At 32.1% G+C, this 22,058-nt stretch overlaps 1 long non-coding RNA gene across 1 annotated transcript; it reads left to right on the top strand.

The window, feature by feature from the left end:
- The first annotated feature begins 6,414 nt into the window (after window positions 1–6,414).
- On the top strand, window positions 6,415–13,984 carry LOC145591064 (uncharacterized). The gene is made up of 3 exons (XR_014102239.1): window positions 6,415–8,067; window positions 8,714–8,843; window positions 12,685–13,984. It is a non-coding gene; the product is annotated as an uncharacterized LOC145591064 (long non-coding RNA).
- The last annotated feature ends 8,074 nt before the right edge of the window (window positions 13,985–22,058 follow it).

The raw sequence follows: 22,058 nt of genomic DNA, 5'->3' as shown, positions 1-22,058 counted from the left end.
AGAAAGGGAAAGAGAAGAGAGAGAAACGAGAGAGGAAGAGCGGCGCTTGAAAATAGATTAGGGTTAAGGTCGCCCTTTATATACTTTTATTTTGAAAAAAAAGTATTGTTGCGACTGCTTTTAGCGGTCGCAAATTGCTATTTACGACCGTTAAAAGCGGTCGCAATTGAATTAATTTTATTTAGAATTATTTTGCATGTGTACTTTATTTTTAAAAAAAGTTTTAATACTTTTGCAACTGTTTAATAGGTCAAAAATGGTCGCAAAATCTGCGACCGCTTTGAAAACGGTCGTAATATTGCGATAAGGTACAAATCGGTCGCAAATTTCATAATTTGTGACCGGTTTTATGACGGTTGTAGAAAAACGGTTGCAATTTGGCCGAATTTTAGTAGTGGTGCGCTTTGCACCCAATTCATTAGTTTGTGGTGTTTTGGCTACTATGCAAAGTATAGGGTGTTCGGTGCACTTAAACAATAATTCAGTGTCAAGATCTTAAACATGGGAGTATATTAAGCTCTGATGGTTTAACTTCACCATTTTATTTATACACTAGTGAGTAGCCCAAGCGTTACCCGAGATACTATATCTGTAGTTGTGCAAGTGCTAATTTTTAAGAACATTTATAGTGTGTATGTAGTATGTATATTCCACACTTTTATATATATTATTTAGTGTGCAACATTAAAGCATAATTGACTATTTGCCTAGATGGTTAAACAATAATATTTCTTCAAAGAGGTCAAGGGTTCAAACCTTCTCATCCATATATCTTTTTCCAATATAGTTGAGGCAACATTAAGTATTGTTGGTAGTGCGGATGATGTGGTATATTGAGGTGGCATAATAAGGAGTTGAGTGAGTGACGTGGCGTAGAGACATTTTTAGAAACGTCTTTTAATATATTCGTGTAGATACTTGATTTTTTCTTTTTATACGGTAAGATACGAAATAGGCCCCCAACTTATCACAAGAATGGAGGGATGGGGTGAAATCAAACCCCCAACCACTCAGGAGGAGATGGCCAGATTGGGCGGAGGGGGGGGGGGGTGGGGACAATCCCTCCATCTCCCATTTCTCAAATTTATATATATTTGGTACTTGTATATATATATACAGATATAGAGATCTGTCGGACGAGGATCATGGAGTTGAGGGACGGTTTGTCCCTCCATCTCCCTTATGAGTGATATGGATTCGATCCTCACCCCACCTCTCCTGTGATAGGAGGGACACCTTCCGTATCTTACCATGTAAAAAAAGAAAAAAAAAACATATAGAGACCTGCCGGACTGCGTGCCCTGCACCTCCAGTCCTCCACCCATACCCATATACCCTTGATCCATGATGAGGTTCGAACCTCACCAAAGAATAAGGTAGGAGTTGTTTGACAACTTGATTTATTTTACTAGAACCTTTACCAATCATGAAAAGTTTCAACTCTAAAGTTCCTTTAAAATAATGCAATTACTAGTCCACTTGGTCACTTGCATCATACTCCACCCATGCTATTCGAAGCTCAAAAAAAGGAGTGGAAAATTCAACATGTTATGGATCGTTAGAGCCCACCCACTACGACATAGCACAAATCCACCGACAAAGGCTAAAAGGGATGAGTTGACACATATAATAGCTAAGCTAGCAATCATGTGAAGACTCTAGATGCCCAAGCTTGCCGAAAACCAATCACTTGTAACTGTTTGTAACTTTGCAGTAGTTGATGAATGTATGTTAGTAATGTATATGTACATTGGGAGCTTTGTGTATCAACCATAGCTTGGTCTAGTAATAAGGTTTGCATTTCACAACCTTGAGGTTATGGATTTAGCTTCTTTAAAATAGACATTTTAGTATAGGGATTCCTTTACCCTTTCCCCACTCTCAAAGTGTCTAGCCTGCTAACCCAGATCAGGAGGATTTATGAGAGGTTTTGGCCCGATAGACCCTTTTCCTTTCCAACCAAAAATAAATAAAATTGGGAGCTACAACATGGTAAAAATAATTTAGTCGTGTAAAAAATCAATAACTTTAAAGATGAATTATAATAAAGAATCATTATGTTACTCGTATGTGTTTGAATTTATCTTACTATGTAAATTGGGATTAAATAAGATAACTGAAAGTTGGTTCACTTAATTTGTTTAGTTAATTAGTTTGTTTCATGTGTTGGCTCTTATTAGCCAATGTAACATTTTGGTCGCAAGTCCAATTGTGCTTCAATTACTTTTGTGCTTTCTCAAACCAACTTGTAACCATTGCACAGTGTTCAGTAACTCTGATCCTCTAATGTTTCTTCCCCTTTCCTTCACTTTTCTAGTTTTACCATGCAAAATGGACTAATTAATTTGAGGGTTTTAAATCACTTACATAACCACTTATCTTATCTTCAAATCGGCTTTTTTTGCTATTTCAAATATGTGCATTTTATCGTCCCTTTATTGCGTAATGCAAAATAGTTAATGTATAATATGACGTTTAGAGCAATTACCCATTTTTTATTGCATCACATGGACATTTTTTTTTAGAAAAATATTTATCAGTTAAGAATAGATACAAGTAATTTGATGATATACTACCTCACAACTTTAAGGCATTATTTATGAGATATAATATAAAATATTTTAAAGTTGCAAAAAATATAAAACGGAGAAAGTATATTAATTTTCATATTAATTAATAACTAATGTACAACGGTACAAGCCCTAGACTTGTTTACACCCTTAACAACAATTGTGAAGGAGTACAAATGTACAATCAATCAAACAGGCAATCCTCACTCTTACTAAAAAGGGCAAACCAAAAGAATAAAATGGTTGTGGTGAGCCAAAATACAAAGGCTGCAAACAACACGCTACTGCTGCTTTAGTAAAAGAAGAAAAATTTACTACTGCCAGTTAAAAAATACACAAAATTGAAATTATTTAAAAAAAAAAAAAAAAAACGTACTCGTAGTCCGTAAAAAAGATGGTGAAAAAAGCAAGTGTCCTTTTTTTATGTGATGCACATCTACATCAGTGTACACCTGAACAAAATGTAGCCAATAAAAAGGTGTCACGTCATCAGTATGCTCCTAATCTTGTATTATGATTGGTCAAATGGAGCGGTCGTACCAATTTTGACAATGTCGACGTCTGTAATTAATTAACACTACTGTACTGATAACTTCTGCTTTTCCTACCTTTTGACCCGCTTATCTATTTTAACCGTTTCTTTTTAAAAAAAAAATGATAAACATAGCCCTTTTAAGACTTATAAGAAAATAAAAAAAATATATATAAAAAATAAATTAGCATTTATTACACCGATATATGTATAATTTTGTCATTAATTCGCAACTTAATTCCATTTTAAGAAATATATTTATTGCTTATATATAACCCTAAAAACTACATATATATTACTTTTTTTTTTCCTTCTTTCTGATTTTCAGGACATATAGGCCAATTTACTTGAAATGTTAATTTTCAATGCTATTTTTGTGTATTAAGGGCTTGTAATCTTCACCTTATATAAATATCAGATTTAATAAGTTCGGATCAATTTAGTTAAGTTTAGATCAGTTACAATAAGGTGTAATAAGTTTAATAAGGTGTAAGGGTATGTTCTCTTCAGCTTATTTTCAGTTCAGTTCAGTTCCTAATTTCCTTATCTCATAAAATATTTAGTTCAATTCAATTCAGCTCCAATCAGTTCAGTTCAGTTCAGGAAATCAGAAACAGACCCTAATAAATTCAATTTTTTTTTGGTGCGAAAGAGGGGCAAGCACCAAACAAAAGAAAACAAAGTACACTAAACAAAACAGAAACCAAAACGTCTAATAAATTCAATAAGATCTAATAAGTTCTAATAAGTTAAAGGGAAATGCTATACATAGCCCTTAGGGCTACATATAAGCACTAAATTTAGCCTTGAAAATCGTTAAAAGTTAAAAAATCATGAAAATATAAACACTAATTACACTGATTTACGCGTGTTTTTGTCATGAATTCCTAATTTTATACCATTTCCAATAGTGTATTTAATGCTTATATATAGCCCTTAGGGCTACATATAGCATTACCCTAAGTTAAATAAGGTATAATATAATCCAATAAGTTAAATAGTTCTAATCAATTCTAATAATAAAATTTAATAAGGTCCAATAAATTTTAATAATTTCAATCATGTCTAATAAGTTCAATAAGGTATAATAAAGTTCAATAAGGTTTGATAAATAATTTAATAAGTTCAGTTGAATTCAGATAAGTTCAACTCCAATAAGGTGCAGAGAACACATCCTAAATTCTCCGATTTTTCATATAAACGATTCATTGTTTTTTAATACTATTTATTTGACATAGTTTAACTAATGTTGTGATTTATACAAAAGAAAAGATGTTGAAATCATCTCAATAAAAAGATTATTAATTTTAATTAACTGTTATAATTCATGATTATCACAGTAGTAATTAAAAATATTATTGGTCAAAATTTGCACCGATGTGTGTGTCCAAGAGAAGTCAAAGCCCTATTTTCTTCATTTTTAAAAATACATTTATTCAGTGAAATTTATTTCAATTTAGTTGAAATAATTCCATTTCAGTAAAAATTGGTTCACTTTAATAGATTTCTGTTTAGTCCAGTAATAATAATTTCATTTCTATAAAAATAAAATTCATTCAGTTAGAATAATTTTAGTTCAATAAAAATTGGTAACTTTAAAGAGGAAATGTAATAGAGAATCGGTATAAATTATTTAATTTCTCCAAAAATAAGGTAAAGAGAACATGGTCTAAACACTTATTATAAAACAAAGGGTACTCCTTAAAGATAGTTATGTTTGCCATTTTTGGCGTTTCTATTGTCGGTCATGTTTCATTCATTTCCTATATTAGAATAAATCTTTTTACATTATTTTTTTTTCCCTTAAACATATCTATGTCCAATGCAACAATCCCCATTTACCAAAATATTTACATATTTCTAAAGCAAATATTCCTATTTTCGACGTTGAGTTAATGTCTTAATACTTGATATATGTAGCATTTAATCATTGCTTTCTATTGTCTATTTTTACTAAATAACTACATAAAATCATCGAACATAACACAATAATCTTTAATTTCAAGAACGTAGGTATGTAATAGAGGGTGTTCATTCGATTTTCGGTTTGGATTTAGCCCAAATCCAATCCGATCTGAAATAAATTTCGATTTTTATTTATCAAATCCAATCCGATCCGAATTCCTAACCAAATGCAATCTGATCCAATCCGAATTAAAATTAAGTTATTTGGATCCGATCCGAAAATCCAAATTAAAAAATATGTTGGAGAATTTTTGGGTCTAGTACAATTATAAAATCAAATATGTAATAATAAAAATTTATTCCTTGAAGTATAATTGTACACGTTTAATTAATATAAGTATTGAAAACATAGCTTTTGATGATTAATATTATTTAATTATAAAATAATGATTAATATTAATTAATTAATTAATATTAATTAATTATTGAAAACATAGCTTTTGATGATTAATTAATTAATAGCTTTTGATAATTAATTATAGCGTTTAATTATACAATAGTTTTACATGGTTGATATTAACAATACTTATTTATAAAATGACGGTTTCATATTTCGGTTTTTTGGATCTGAAAAAGGGCAATCCGATCCGATCCGAAAATCTGAATTTTTAAAAAGTTTCAATCCGATCTAAAATTTGGATCCGATCCAAATTTATAATTTGGTTTGGATTGGATTGGATTTCGGTTATAATCCAAATAATGGACACCCCCTAATATGTAATGTTTGAAACATATATACTATAGTACCATTGAAGTCTTAATATTACTAGAGTGTTAGATATAGACTGTTTAAGGGTTGTTTCAGACCTCAACCAAACTAAACAGGCCGCCGATGAAATGGGAAATCACTACTTGTTTTGCAACATGGACCTACTAAGTAAGACACCAAGGGGAAGCTGTGCAAGAGGTCCAGGGATCTAGTCAAGGAAGCAGATACGGTGGCCATGCAAGCTATGTTGGATCTAACACCTTCCAGTAGCAATCATTGTTGAATTGAACTTACCGATTCAGTATAAATAATACGAAGTATTAGGAAAATTTTGTAAATAACCACCCCTCAAATGTCCCTTTATTGAACTTACCACCCGTTTTGTATGAAATCAAAAAAACATATTACCCCCTAAAGTGAAAATATTAGATAGATATCGCCATTGATAATGGATTAAAAGGAGTGTAATGAATAACAAGACCATCTTTTACAATGACCATTTATAATCTATTCAAATGAGTGGCATTGAAGCCCTAACAATTGGAGTAAATGGGAGGATTTAAGGCTAAAGACGATGTGACCATTGAGCATAACATGAATCATCAGTGTCTCAGTGAGGTTTGAAGTGTACATATCCATGTCCGTTTATGTATGACTGTACGTATGTATAATAAAAATCCCCAGCCAAAGAAAACCAAGTTTATAAAGTTAAAGTAAGAAACATGTAAACCAAAACGTTCATCTATTATCAATTTATCATTGACCTCATATATAAGTTAAAAAAAAAATTAAAAAAAAATGACAAGAAACATAAAGAGAGGACCCACACGTATCCACATGCCCAGTTTGCCCACATCCCAAATTTCCAACCCACAAAAACAAACATCTTTAGTCTTAACTTTCTCTCTCCTCTAAAATAATAAGCTTAAACCCCCCACCACACACACACCTCCCCCTAAACAAACTTAAATCAAACCCATCAACACAACCCACAACCAACTTACTTATCTCTTTCCCTTTCTCTCTCTTAAAAAAATTGTCTCTGATTCTTCAGTTTTTTTTTTTTTGTTTTTTTTTTTTTTTTTTTTTTTTTTTTTTTTTTAGAAAAAAATTCTTGCAGTCCCGGTTTTCGCACTGTTCGATTTAACATTTTTATCCCCTTGATTCTTTCCTGCATGTCTTTGTATCTAAATTTTAATCTGAGATTTTAATTTTCTTTTTTCTGTTGTTGTTGAATTTTCACAAATACCCAAAAGAGAAAAACCCTAAAAATGTGAAAATAAAAAACCTGGAAACTAGTACAGTTGCAGATCTGAAAGACAGGAAACCCTTGTTTTTGCAAAAAATCAGTGGGTACTGAAATATTACCCAATTTGGTAAGTCGTATTTTTACAAATGGGTGGGAGGAGTGAGAAATTGACAGAAGAGAGTGAGCACAGAAAGGCAGAAATGGTATATATATATATATATATATATATAGCAATTAGCAAACCCAAACCAACACCAGAAAATCATACATTACATTTAATCTCCAAAGTAGAAAACATCGAAAGTTGAGGTTGAAGATTATTGGTATACTATTCCTTTTTTGTGCTCACTGCTCTTTCTGTCAGCTTCCCTTCCAACTCCAACCTCACCCGAACCCCTATCCATTATACGCAACCCTTTTCATTATTATTATCGACTATGAGAGTGAGAGATAGCTCAAGTGGTTAGAGCTTCCCTCCTGATTCTTGGATCCTAAAAATTACTATCGAGTACTATTACTAATAAGTAATAACACTATATCGGTATGTTTTTATTTTCCCTTATTTTTTTTAATTTTTTTTTTATTTTGATAAAAGAGTTTGTTGTTTTAGTTTGCAAATTCCGATATATAGCGTGACTTTGGAGGGGGATTTTTAAACTAATCACCTTAATACAGTACAGGACCATGCTAATCAGCTTCATATAGCCTACCTAATTAACATTATTAGGTTACCTTGTTTTTTTTTTTTTTTTTGCTTGATTCGTTTCTATTTTGTTGGTTGCGCATGGATCATATTGTCTACTCCTAGTAATGGTCCCCGTACATTGGTTCACGGCCGTGCCCGTGCCCATGCTCGTACCCGTCGATTCGATAACCTTTCGTCTTAATCCAGGCCATCCATGCCTTCTTTTGAGAACAAACTGACATGATCATCTGTCTCTCATTTCCAACTTGTTTGTTGCAACAATTTGTTTATTTTTGCAGCTCACCATTTACATGGAACACCAGAAATTGAATTATTCATACTCGAATCGAATCATTGGTATGTATGTATTCATAAAGCTACAATTCCTTCTTTATTACTAGTATTCAAGCAATGTGTTAATTCATGAATATATACTACTACAAATGTTAATTGTTTTTTGATCGCGCTATATCTTATGTGTGGATAGTATTAGATTTAGAAGTTATCTAATGTTTAAATTGTAATTATTAGTGGAGTATTTTACATATGTGAGAGGTGATTGTCTTGTGGCTTAGACTTTTCCTAATTTAAATCCAAATTCGTTCAAATTATCGTTACCTAATTGTTACCAATATATGTTGATTATGTGTTGCACTTTCGCCTGCTGTGTGTCATTATTATATGCTATTTGATCAACTCTATGGTGCTTTAATTCGATTGGAGTTGTGTATATAACATGCATTCAAAACTCGACAGCTCGATTGTTTTTAAAACTAGCTAGCTGAATTTAGTGTCTCATTAGTTGTGGTGATAGACCAAAGTTTCCACTTGCACTATTGCATATGAACTTGTGGTTGTTTGGTGATTGGATAATATTTTGGGGAATTATTAGCGTTTGTCTATCTCGTATATTGAAAGAAAGACATGACATGCTTTCCAACTACCAATCACTATTAGCGGGACTAATTGGTTAACAAAAAAATCATGTGTTAATTTCTTGCAGACAATGTACTTGTCAAAGACGATTCTTCGTTTCTTTTGCTGATGTGAAAACAAATGAAGGTGAACATCATTTTTAGAACACTTGAATATAATTATGTGCGTGGCCCGTAGAGTGCTAATCGCTTCACCAGGTACGTGGATATAGGCATACTCTTTCTACTACTCGTAATCCTTCATGTGACTGATAGTTATAGACCAAACTTTACAGCTTGGCTGATGGTGCATTTTTTTTCTTTGTCTCTTAATTGTCATGTGTTTATTGTTGTTTTGTTTAGATTTATATCAAATTAGCTGCCTTCCTTTGAGTCTTTGACGCTTGCTAATTTAAATGATTGAATGAATAACCTAGTTTGTTTGACTAGGTAGTATAGGTGTTTTGAGATGAAGCATTTTCTCCTAGACAACATATATTATACCAGTATATATATATAAGCACCCTTTGTAAATGTCTTGGATCCAAGCAAGTGATTTTTTTTGTTGTATTGAAATACTACAAGTATAAATTTTTGATTCATTTTTTTCTTGAACATACAGCTTTATAAAATATTATATATAGTATATACTAGAAAATTTGTATGCAACTATATAAATGATTCAATATAGAGTTTTGATATTATTAAGCAAGATCATGTTTGGTAGGTCTTTCCTTTGACCCTTCATATTTTCCTACGCTCCTACAGCCAAAACTTATTTGTGCTCTCCATCATTGGATTGCTGTTTTCCCATGTTCTTTGATTAACATCCTCTTTTTCTCCAAGCAACCTTGTTGTTTAGTACGCCATGGGAAAGCTGTTTATTTATTTGGGTTTGATGGAAATCAAGGGTAGACATAAAAAGGAGTAGTATTTTTTGATTGAGTTGTAAATTTAGAGAAAACAAGTTCACAAGGAGTAAAATCAAACTTAGAGCTTTTAGTACTCCCTCTATCCCAGGTGAATCTAACACAGTCAAAATTGCACACATGCCACTGCAATAGTTTGACTTTATATCTATATAATTAAATATTAATGAAAATTATTTTTAAAATTCTATTATAAAACTGTACATTAATACCTATCTAACAACATATTTTATGATAAAATATGTTTTTATTATGTTGGTAAAAAATTACGGTCAAAGCTACTACATGAATAGTAAAAAAAGGGACGGAGGGAGTATAAATGGTGAACGAGTATGATAGTATTTATTCCTTATACTATATTATACTTTTGGTTTATGCTTAATTAGGTGCTTTCTTTTGAAGCTTCCTTAGCTTTAAATTATTGTATGCAAAATATTTTGGTTTGATACATTTTAGGAAGGCTGTTTTTAGAGTTTGAAGGAACACAATAAAGGAAAGTTTTTTTTCTTTATGTTGTTATATTAGAGAATGGAAAATCACAAAAGGATTCTGATTATGCTGTCTGTTTACTTTAGAACCTTTTATTCTTCTTTTCTCTTTTCTTTTAGTGGTGGGGAAGGTCAAGTGAAATTTGTTTTCTTTATACAGACCAGATCCTTTGAGGTGTTTTTCTACTAATTGCATTCATTTCAGCCTGTAACTCATTCTGGATTTTTTTATAAGATTTATTCAGGATGAAAGATTTATGTGATGGATTTCTTTGATAATTTAATTGTGCTTAATGATGCTAGGTTATTGGAGATTGATTTCTTTGATGAATGAACTTCCCTTCCTTTTTATTCAATCGATAACTGGCAGGTGTTTATTGAATTTATCATAATTGGAGGTTGTCAATTGGTTATCTATAAGGACTATAACCTTCTAAAAGAACATAGACTAGGGCTTGAAATGCTAGTTTTTAGGTGTATGGAGAATATTAGTCTTAGGAATCAATTTTGGAGAACATTTGAGCCAAAAGTTTGGTTAGTTAGTGTTTATTTGACAATTTGTGCTTTGAGGAGGGATTGATGACAAACATTTTGATTTTAAGGGCAAGTTTTAGGAAAATTTGAAAGGTAATCATGTGCTAACTAACTCCAATGCATATGTTAGTAACTACAATTAGCTCGCTTTTAAGAAGGAAGGTGGGTAAAGCCTTCATTATTCATAATGGCATCATTTAACATAGTTGTAAGGTGTAGCGGTATATTAGAATGAAAACTAGCTGTAAAAATAATTAAGCTTCCTATTTTGTGTATTAGGGAGCCTTCATTGTTTATGTGTAAGCCTTATTGGATGAAATTGTTGGCTCAAATAGATTAGGCTTTTGGTCATGTTGATAGCCCGTGAATTTGAATGGTGGTATTGTGAGGCTAATTTGATCTCAATCCTTACAATATTTTGTGAGGGTATTCTGGTGAGGTATACAATTTAAGACTTTATTCTTAGGAATTTAAAACCTTAGGTTAGAGTTTAGTCAATGATATGTTGAATGAAGAATTTAGTCTTGCTGTCGAATACAAAATATTGGTTTTTTCAGTAGAACATGTTGATGCTCATGCTGAGAAGTTTAGTCAAGAATTTAGTCTTGCTGTCGAATACAAAATATTGTTTTTTTTTTTTTCAGTAGAATATGTTGAATGAAGAATTTAGTCTTTGCTGGTTGTTGGTTCAATTGGCTGTTCGTTTGTAGTTGGCAGTTCTTCTGTTTGATGTACAAGGATGTAGTTGTTGCTTCTATCAGCTTCTGGGCCTTAGCTAAGTTTCCCTTGCAATGCGAGATTTAATGGCTGATTATATTGTAAAAGAATGCAAATAAAGTGGCATGATGATTTATGTGCTTTCTGTACTTTTCCCTTTTCAACTCTTAATTAATTAGTATCCACTTGACATTATTTTTGAAAGCCAGTGGTGGTGGATGAAGTTTTACTCTTCCCTCTTTTATGGCGTTCGAGGAATGTATTTAAAGCCCCCTATTTTTATATCATAACTGGATGATTAATTTAGCTATGTTTGTTAATTATGTTGTTTTTGCTTCTTTATTTGAACTTACTACAGCAATATGGTATTTGGGACTAGGTGCTCTTTCTTCCATATTCTAATACATTTCGTATCCCTTTTATGAAGGTTGTAATATTGCTTAAGATACTTAATTTTGCTTAAGGTTCTTTATTTGAACTTACTACAGCAATATGGTATTTGGGACTAGGTGCTCTTTCTTCCATTGTTCTTTTTAAGGAAGTGGCTGCTTTGATCACATTTTGTTATTTTATTATTGGTGCTTTATTAGTGGATTACAAAGCTTAAGATACTTAATTTCCACCACTATGCCACTAAGATTTTGATTATGCTGTGTAATCAAATCATTTAGCAATGGTTAGGGCGTCCCATAAATTTATTCATTTTTGATGATATGGCTGCATGACTCTTGGTATACTACTCATTGAAATCCTGTTAACTTTTTCTGTTTTTGGAGGTCATGATGTTTGCGTAAATTGTGCCATCTGGATAGTTTCTTTGTTATCCATTTTTAATTTTGTTTTCCTAAATGAGTGGTCACGTTGCCTGCGAGCTATGATTATGTATTAGGGCAATAACTATTATGAACTACCGTTAGCGGACTCTTTCTTATTTTACATTCATGGCTTATTGGCTTACAAATAGATCAGATTACTCACCTTTTGTTTGAAGGCCATGCCCTATGACATGACCAAGTAAAATCTGATTCTGTTTCCTTATATTTCAGTCAAACATTGTTTCTTTTGCTAGACTTCCACATTCCATTATCTTGAAATTTGTTAATAAGAGCTTTATCTTAAATTCCTAATGTTGCGTTTGATTGAATTATGCAGCAAGGGAGTTACTGTGTTAGATATATATGCCGTTAGAAATTGAGAAAAGGTTTTGACATGGTATTATTATTCTTCACAATTGCCTTATTAGTTACGCTGTTAAATGAGCTTATGCAAACTAGAGACTCCTGATTACAGGTCTAAGTCTCCTTACCTCCGGAGAAGTAATACTAGGAGTCTTGGTCCTTTTTACAGGCTGCTGAACTTATTGTTGCTTAACCTATTTGGTCCTTTTTGCAGGTTTGCTTAACCAAATAGTAGGAGGTTTTCATTCTTCCAAAGTTCTTGTTTGGTATATTCTCTGGTGCTATGAAAGGAGTGTTATGTTTTTAAAATTACTCGAAACGAAATCATGCACAATGAAATAGATCCATGATTGTGTATTTTAATTTACTCGAAACACAAACACAATGACCATTGAGACAAAGCCTTGAATTATTAAGACCTGCCTAAATATTGGGATTGCAACAGATCTTATGGTAGAGATGCTTCTTGGAGCTCAAGATAAATTAGTTGATTATATAATAATTAGCTAGGAAAACACACTATTAGATTCCATTAAGTAAAAAAAGCATCAATTCCTTAAACTAATAGCTCCATTAACATTGGTAAGATGCCCCGTTAAAATTGATTGCCCTAGCTAGCCTACCAAATAGACATACTTTAGTTGGATATTCTCCCGGATATTGTTACAAGAGAAAGGATAAGATAAGGTTTTTTTATCTAATTTTTTATTTGGTCAAAATTTGATTGTGGAAGTTGGTCTCCTATGTATTTTGAGATGTAGTTGTATATTGTTTTCTTGATTTTGATGGTTAATAATCTTCTCTACCTTGATCCAAAAAAAAAAAAAAGGAAAAAAAAAAAGAGAATTAGTGGGCATGCAACATTGCCAACTAACCAATCTAAAGATTTATTAATAAAAAAGTGGCCCTTGTTTTATTTAATACTGTTTTTTTTAAAATTTATTTATTTATTATTTATTGTATTTTTTGTGTGAGGTGACTTTTATTTGTTAAGATATGGGACATTAAAGCATTACACCACTAGCTGGTGTTAGGTCGTTACCTTACTACTAGTGGGGTTAATTCATCTTCTTGGCTGGGTAGGGTGTTGTTTCAAGTAACATTTATGGCGTAAAGAGAGCCGTGCTTCGATGTTTTAATTTGGTCTTTTAATGTGTGCACCACCATATCTTTTCGTAAGCAATGGATAGGGCACTATAGCTATATCTTTTAGTGGTCGACTTGTCAGTATTGCACATTCTAACGATCACAATTGGAATGTTGTTTTTCTTTAGCTAGGGTAATCTTGTGACTTCTTAAATTTGCCTGGCCTATTATAAGTAAGGTTACTAGAAGTATATATCTGGCTGTTTAGCCACTTTTGTATCTTGTCTTTTAACTCTTCAACTCAAAATCTCGAGCTGAGGCTACCGAGTAGATAGTAAACACATTCGATTGAGCTCAGCTCGTATTCTCTTATAGTACAAGGCAATTGGAAACTGCCTAGATTTGATCGATCTGTATATTATATTTGAATTCCGCCCATATCATAAGTAATTACAATGTTCTATTTGGATCTTATAGCTGTTTTAATTTAGAAGTAGGCCTGATCACGGATCGGATATCCGATCCGAAAGGGGATTTCGGATCGGATATCCGGATCCGAAAATTCATATATTTGCTATTTGTATCCGATCCGAAAAATTCGGATATCCGAAGATCCGGATATCCGAACTTTTCGGATCGGATATATCGGATATCCTATATTTGACTACTTTGATTACTAGTTGTTTTGAATGGCAAAATTGATTTTTTTTTTTTTTTTTTTGTCCCATTTTATCCTCTTGTTACTCACAACCTGAACAAAGAGAGATAAAATAAATGTGTAATTATCCTATTAAAATAAATTAATTAATTATCCTTGTAAATATTTTCCACAACTAATTTTTTGAAAAAAACAAAGTAATAAAATTACAAAATACAAATAACCTGCCATGGCTGCCAATTTGCCAAAATGCAAAGTAATTAGGTAACTGCTAGTCTGCTACAAAAGTACAAATTATGTAACAAAGAAAATTTAAAGTTAACAGATACATTAATGTCCAAATAGTTAACAACTTAACAATACATGCATTTCATCTTATACTTAAAAATAAGTCATCAACGCCGGAAACCGATAGCGGATCAACGAAGGGGGCAAGTCAACAACCCTACAAAATATGAGTTATCAAAATATTAGATAATCATAAGATAAATAAAAACAAAAAAGATGCAAAAATTAAACTATAATTTTTTAAATATTCAAACTAAAAAAAGTATTACCTTCTAATTCTAAAAGTAATCATCAATGACGGAAACCGAAGGCGGATCAACAAGAGACGACAACTCTACAAAAAACACAATGAAAATACATTGTTCAGATTATTCAAAGAACATACACTATACACTTGCAAAAATTGAATTGATCAGAACATACACTTGCAATAATTAAACTGATCAGAACATACAAAATAATACTGAAGTATAAGCTGAAGTATAAACTGAAGTAAAATGCAAAATAATACATAATGACATTTTCTCACAAGATAACAGCAGAAAATTAACAGTTCAACAACACCATAACAAATAATATGAAACATTAAGTAATCTACTAAATACTAATCCTAAATTCCTATAATCTATATATAATCTTTCTGTTCATTTTGCTAATTCTATGATTCTATCTATATCAGTCATTATCATATTCACTACATAATTATTAAAAACAAACTAAGAAGATTATTAAAAAAATAAAAAATTAAATAATAAAAAAAAAACTCAGACCCAGCCCGCAACTCTGCCGCCACCGCAGGGAGGCTCCTGCGCAGCAACCACCCATCTCCTCCATCCCATTTCCGGCCTCCTCCCCCTCCCCACCACATTTTCCGGCATCTTTCCCCTTCCCATGTCCTTGTTCCGGCCCCCTCCCCTTTATACTTGAATCTCATAACTAAGATTCTTAACTAATGGTATAATATACAGATCTATAATTCTTTGATTGTAATGTCAGTAGAACATTGAGTGAGTGAGGGTTACCTTGGTGGAGGAGTGAGGGGCGCCGCTTCTGGTGAAGTAGTGAGGGGCGTCGTCGCCGCTCCTGGTGGAGGAGTGAGGGGCGTCGCGGCTTCTGGTGGAGGAGTGAGGGAAGATTGTGGTGGATTTGAATCTTTGAAGGTGGTCGGAGATGGAGAAACCGAGAAAGGAGTAGAGAGGAGTCTAGAGGAGAGATGAAGAGATGCTCGTGAGAGGAGTGAGAAACTGAGAACAGTGAGAAGAGACTCAAGAGTCAAGAGAGAGGCGGATTAGAAATTAGGGTTTAGGGTAAGTTGAGTTTTTGTTGGGCTTGGGTTGTTGGGCATATCCGCATATGGATAATTTTCGGATATCGGGTCGGATATCCGATCCGATATCCGATATCCGACTTTATTTCGGATATTCGGATAACCGAAATTTAAATTTTCAATATCCGATATCCGATCCGATATCCGAAAAATTCGGATCGGGTACCCGATCCGAAAATGTTTTCGGATCGGTTATCCTAAACTTTCGGATCGGGTGCGGATCGGATCTTCGGATTATCGGATAATCAGATAGTTCTGCTCAGGCCTATTTAGAAGGTCATAATTGCTTACTGTACTATATTGTGTATACTTTTTCATACAATAGATTTTGGAGTTGTTCTTGATTTGATTACGTTAAGACAGTATTATCCCCTCAAAAAAAAAAAAAGATAGTTAAGGCAGTATTAACTCCAAATTCTAATTAATCATACAGTTATTATGGAGAATATGATGTAAAAAAACGTGTTGTATTGACATACTTTTTCTTCAAACAACTATTATTACAGCAGCTAGACTTAATCAGTGAAGCAGGCAAATACAAAAGCATCAAAAGCTAGTAACTAGATACTACGACAACTAGTTTTGCTGAACAGACCCAAACCCGGACTTTATTAATCACTACTTGTTAGTGGAACTACACAATTTGAGACTTAAAAGAGGGGTACACTTACCTGTGAGAGCCAGTTATCAGATGGATTTTTGTTGTTATCATCAGTGTACTTGAATAAATTGTGTGTGCCAGAATGATTGAAACAGCAAAGTTTCTTCTTCACTCATTTTTTCTCTCCTTGTTTTCTGGAAGAGAAGTAAAACTTAATTTGGTTTGAATTATCTTCATTCAGTTCTATCTTTTTATTTTTTGTGAGTATAAAATGTAGCTAGTATTCTGCTATCTCTACTATTTGTTTTACAGTCTGTTACTTTATTATAAAATTGTCATGGAACACTCAATGCTGTCAAGTCTTAGTCGTCCATGTGGTTTACGGTGATACACAACATCTAGTTATTTTGACAAATTAATTGGTCAATTTTGAATATAGTCGTAGATCATAGATAGGTGTGAATTTAATTTCTTGTCTTGCTGAGTTGCTGTATGTATAGTGTATTGGCAACGCCCAAGGGCCTGTTCATGCCAGGCCATGGTAACCTCTAACCTATGGTATGATTCGTGCTCGACTCATGTCATTTTTTTTTGCCATGAACCGCGTTGTGTTGTGTGGTGATACTCTGTGTGTCCATTATTTTTGAGCCGATTGATAGAGTATAGGACGATAAGTTTGTGTCATAGGTTAAAGATAAGTTTTTATGTGATCATACCTAACATTATCAAACTAGTATCTTGTAAGTTCGTAACCATATAAATAAAGATTATTAAAATACACTCCAATTTAAGGAGTTTTATAAATTCTAACACCGAGAATGACCTTTCTAGCAACTTGACATTGAGGTCCTTTCGAGGGATGATTTTATGGTTGTCATCCTAAAAATGATTATCATTATACTAATTTTTAATTTGCTGATTTTGATTTTTTTTTTTTTTAATGTCAAAATTAACTTCACGTATGTATCTACAACAATCTGTCATAGGGCTGTCCATAAACCTTTAACTAAGGTCCTGTTTAGTTCGCCTTATATTTGCTGATCTGAACTGATCTGAACTGGTCTGGTCTAGTTTGGTCTGATTTGGTCTGGTCTAATTTGATCTGAATGTCAGATTTGACCAAACTTTAACCTTAATTATACGATAATCTGTACGGAAAAAATATATCAAGTGGGGTCTTTTTAGATTCGTAATAATGTGTATTTTATTAATATGTGGTTTTTAGATTTTTTTTTTTTCATTACAAAATTAAAGATATTTAGCGATAAAAAACTGCACATAAAACGATGATATGATCTGAACTTATTTTTTCTGATCTGAACTTATTATTTCTGAAATAAGTAAAATAAGGTGAACTAAATAAGGTCTAAGTTGATAATCATGAGATTGTTGCCTTCAACATGTATGTTTTTATGCCTTGGTCAGTTGGTAAATAGCGAGGAGGATGCCCTTGTGTAAAGCATATGGTGGTGCATGCATGAGTCGTATATATTTACAATTAATACAATAAACACACCATATCTATACTCTTATAAAAACGAGAATGGAAACTGGAAAGTCACTATTTAAGGTCCGGTTCTTTAGAGCTATTTTGCTCTGCTTCGTCGAAATATACTTTGCTCTCAATATTGTAAAATTATAAAAAGTGCATATTAATAAAATATACATTGAGACGATTCAAATAAGTTCCCACACGACTATGTTTTATCGTAGCTATTAATCACAAAAGCTAATCAAAGTGTAATTTGTGAAAAGTGTAAAAGTCAAACGGTGTCAACAAAAAGAAATCGGATGAAGTATGAATCATGATAGACTATTTTACCCCTTTTTTTAAAATCATTTTTCCATTTTTGCTCTCCCCTCCTATGAGGTTTATGTTTTATTTTCTATTTTTGTAAAATAGCGCTTTTTTTAATTTTATTTTAATTATTTATTTTTATCGATAACAAAAGTTGCGTTTGCTCTTTTAATTTTAATATATCCCTTTCTTGTTATCACTCTTCCATTTTTGCCCTACCCTTTTCATTTTTTTTACAAAAATATTTACTTTTAATATATTTTTGATCGAAAATGAGGTAGTTTTAATTTATTTTACTAGTATATGAGATTGGTAGGGACTTTCTAATTTAATTGTTAGGTTGTAGATATTAACTAATTATAACAATTATTTAGAAAAATGGAGTTATTGTGCAGTCATTATAAATGATGATTGTGGTTGCTTTGAAACTTTTGTTTGTGAAAGAATTAAAAAAGGAAGATGCCTTATCTCAAGAGTCAAGAGATATGAAGTACAGAGGTATAGATTTTCTATAGAAATAATTTATTTGTTCCTCTAAATTTTTTCATGACAAGGCTTAATTATCTTCGCAAGTAGGGGACCAACCCCTTAATCACCAGGTTTAGCCAAGTTGTCTTGTGGCCTTGGTCCTCAAAGTTGTAAGGAGTATATTATATTATATTTTACTTTGTACTATTATAGGGTGAGTATGGAAGATATCCAAAAAACACTCTTATTTGTTAGATGTTTGAAAAATTAAAGTAGTCAAATATTTGTAAAAGTAATATTTATGATGGTTTTATTTTCTTTTCAAAATACCATTATTAAGATTATTAGTAGTGATTAGTGAATAGGGAGGGAATGATCCAACAATTATTATGTGTTTCTTACTTGGTATACATGGAATGAAATCTAAGCTACACTTACCATCTAATCATCATTTTGGATGAAATATAATGCAATTATCCTTTGGGCGATAAGATTATGACAATAGTGATCCATGGAAACCTATTTCTAGTTTCTCTGCTGGTTCAAGATTCAACTTTAGACTACAAAGGAGGCATAAATATTTGACGGAAAAAGAAAATTAAAGCAATGTGAAAATACACTAAACTGAAAAAGTATTTTGTATAATTTTAAACAAGCAGGTGTAATTTTTTTTATCCCTTGCAATTGCAAATGGGAGAGAAGGGGGTGTCAACTGAAAAGGAGTCACCTTTATAAGTGAGTGCATTGATAATTGATTATGGTTAGCTAAATATAAAAATGGATTGCTTAATCATAATTAAAATTAATTGAGGGAGTGAATAGTAATTGTCTGCATGTTTGGGACATGTCTGAGGTACAACGGCACTTTACAAAGAGTGGCTTTCGGTAATATTGAGAGGCCAATCAACAATCAGAAAAGCATAAACCATTTCAAATTAATTAAAAAAAAGGTAACATTTCACATAAATAAATAACATAAACATAATAATGGTCCATATTCGAGTATATTCAATACAGGAAACCGTGCACTTATCTTAATTTAATTCTCTAGGTTGTAGGCTCTTATCATATTTCGTGGTCCTTCAAGAAAAGGGTTGTTTCTTTTCTTTATTAATTGTATATGGTGTCCTATACTTTATAGGCTTTGTGGTCCTAAATGAGTATGGTAGACTCGAGGTGAAAGGGTTTGATTTTCCTAAAACCTAAACCATCTGAACTAATGATTTGATTTGAAACTCAATCTATACTAGAAGCACATGAGTCGATCTGGGTGTATATATATATACTACCTCCAATTTTTATTAGTTACAACTTTGGAATATTTTATATCTCACAATTAATACCTCAAAATTACAACTAAAAAAAAAATCAGAGGTAGTATGGCACACCCTTATGGCTTATGTGAGTAGAGCATAGAAAACTGTACTTTCACAAAGAGGTGTGCTAAAATCATTTTCCATATATAATGTATGAGCATTATACAACACATGGTGTTTTGGTCATTTTCTGTAAAATTTTAAATTTAAATAGTATATTTTGTGTACCATATCATTAGACCATTAGTATCATTGATATATACCTAGTCCATTAAACTCTGTGTATTATAGTACTAAAACAATAATATGACATATTTATACCATCAGAACTTCAGAAGGTATTATACTGCCATAACACTATCTAAATATGGAACTAATAAATATTTATTCACTTAATGATATCTGTATTCTGTACTTACAAAGTTTGTATTATTTACAAAATTGTCATGGTATGTGTTGGTTCATATTGCACGGAAATTTACTAATACGTAAGGAAAGCACGGATATCTTTATAGGACATTGTAAAGTTATATAGAGAAACCTATCTAGCATTCATCTTATACTATAAGAATTTATTTTCTTGGGCAGTCCTTAAAGATGGTATTGGATCAGGTTGGCTCGAAGCCTGGCATGGCCTAGCACGAAAAAAGCATGACACTTTGCGTGGGGGCTGTGGGCCGCCTTAAGCACAATAAGACACAGTACGATCGGGCCCGGCATGACAAAGCATGTTAAAATCAATGCAATTTTGCTTAGGCACGTAAGCCCGGTGACACGTGGGCCCGGGCCGTGCACGAGACAACCTTTTGAAGACTTCGGCCCGGCACGGCACAACACGAAACTCGTGGGCCGAGCCATGTGCCGTGCCTAACTAACCCCAAATTAAAGCACGAGGCACGACCCAGAGCCATCTTTAGTAGTCCTTATAAACTCTTATAATTTATTTCAACTATTTTTTTGACTTATCTTATTAATCTTTATATAAATTTATCAAATGGTGAATAAAATAGGGCCTTCATATATATTTGATATCACAACATAACCTACTTTTTGCACTCTCTTTCTCTTTCTTTCCTTATACCCGTTATTCTTTTTAGCAATGAATTATTTTTGTCCCTATATTCATCTAACATTACATGCAAAGACTCGAACATTGAGACACTAATTAGTTTCAATGATATAGTATAACTAAATATAAATCAGAAACATAAATTATACACCTAATTGGTAAGATAAGAGTCTCAAATATTATTGTTTGGGAGCCAAAGTGTTGGATTGAAATTTGAAACATGCATGAAAAGTTTAAAACCTTAAAGAATCCAAGTGTTGGACACTGCCGAGTGCCGACATGGTCCCTTGAATAGCGTTAAACACCAGCCACCCAAACAACTTAAAATGGAAAGAATTTTCCACATTTATTTTTGGGGGTGAATTGAAACTATTTACGATTGAGATAGCTTAGGACCAATTTTATGATTATATAAGGTGCAATATTAAATGACTCGAAAGGAAAGAGACTTAAACAGTACGAAAGCATACACTAAAGTTTGACTTCTTCATTCTAGCTACCTAGCTCCAACTTAAAGTCTATGTAAATCTTTTTCTCGGAAGAGTATTAGGGTCTGTTCTCATTGATTGAACTGAACTGAACTTATTAGAGCTGAACTGAACTTATTAATTAGTGATTTTTAACTACGGATTAATGATCTTTGATTATCTATTATTATATATATGTGTATATACAAATATACATATTAAATATTTAAGAAAAATATACTATATAATTAAAATATTTATGAAAAATATATTAAAAACATGGAACCCCATAACATTTTAAAAACATATACTATATAATTAAAAAATAAAATATTAAAATGACAAAAGAACGCAAAACACTTTTTAAAAAATTCTCAAAATGAAAAAAAAATAATAAAAAAAAAAAAAAAAAAACAAAGAGTTGGGCCGGTCTTATTTAAAAACTAACTCGATCCTATTTTTACTCCTAGCTCGTCAAATAATGAAATATGGTATAATAGTTTAAGTGAA

Source organism: Chenopodium album, chromosome 18 (genome assembly GCF_948465745.1).
Source record: "Chenopodium album chromosome 18, dcCheAlbu1.1, whole genome shotgun sequence".
NCBI classification, from domain to species: domain Eukaryota; kingdom Viridiplantae; phylum Streptophyta; class Magnoliopsida; order Caryophyllales; family Amaranthaceae; genus Chenopodium; species Chenopodium album.
The sequence above is the reverse complement of the archived record's forward strand: the minus strand, read 5'-3'. Positions and strand labels throughout refer to the sequence as shown.